The sequence below is a fragment of the Chionomys nivalis genome, chromosome 2, assembly GCF_950005125.1.
Source record: "Chionomys nivalis chromosome 2, mChiNiv1.1, whole genome shotgun sequence".
NCBI classification, from domain to species: Eukaryota; Metazoa; Chordata; class Mammalia; order Rodentia; family Cricetidae; genus Chionomys; species Chionomys nivalis.
Genome location: NC_080087.1, coordinates 3,295,367 through 3,296,540, shown reverse-complemented (window position 1 = coordinate 3,296,540; position 1,174 = coordinate 3,295,367).

Below are 1,174 nucleotides of genomic sequence, written 5' to 3'. Positions count from 1 at the left end.
CCCCTGTAACAAGACAGAGTGATCACAGCACTCCTGCCCTGAGGCTTTAGCTTTGCCCCCTCACCAAGATCACAGAATAGCCAATTTGCAATGATGTTTGAGGGAAAAGGTCTTTTATATAATTAAATTAGGTTTTTATTTGAAGATTTCAAAATGAACTTGCTTTATGAAAAGCAAAGGTTTAATGGACTAGAATAGATGACTCAGAAACAAGACCATGCAACTGTAGTTACTTTATTCTGCAGAAAGGCACCAAAGAATACACTGGGAAGACAGAGTCATTTCAACAAATTATGCTGGGGAAACTGAATATTTGTATGTAGGATGAAGATGAACTCAAAATTGATGGAGACCTTAGTGTGAGATGCAAAATGTTAAACCTACTTGATGAAAATAAATAAAATAACTTCAGATATAGACTTAGGAAATGATACTGGACATAAAACCATAGACCTGAGAAGTAATAGCAAAAGCTAACAAATGAGCTCATGAGAAGTTGAGAATCTTCTCCACAGCAAAGGAAACAATCAGCAGAGACCATCAATAGAATAGGAGAAAAGCCTTGCCATGTACAATTATGCATAGGATGTTTAAAGGCCACAAAAATTAAACACTATAACCTAATAATTCAAAACAATAAATGTTCCTATCTAGGATCAGAATACTATAAAGATTCCTTCACACACACATAAAGAATTGTAATAGGCATGTGATATCAAGAAAAGTTACTTTATAGTGATCCCTTAGACAAGACTTAATTTTCTTTGAACTCTAGTTTTTCATAGACAGAAATAAACATAGATCCTGCCTTCCCCCCAAAAGATTCCTTCACATTCATGCTTATAGCAGTACTATTTGTAATGGACAAATAGTGGTATTACTCTAGGCATCCATCAACAGAGGTAGGTTAAAAAAAAAACAGGTAAAGGATGTACACACACACACACAGTGGATTTTATTCAGCATGAAGAAAGAATTATGTCATTTGTAGGCAAAGTGGGAACAATTGGAGACTATATGGTAGGTGAAATGAGTCAAACTCAGAAAGTCAAGCATTGCATAATATTTTCCTGGTTCACGGAGTCTAGATTAAAAGAAAAAAGGGTGTGAAGGTACAGTGTGACTATTAGGGTAGGTAAATGTTAGGGTGGAGAAATAGAAGATAAAGTGACAG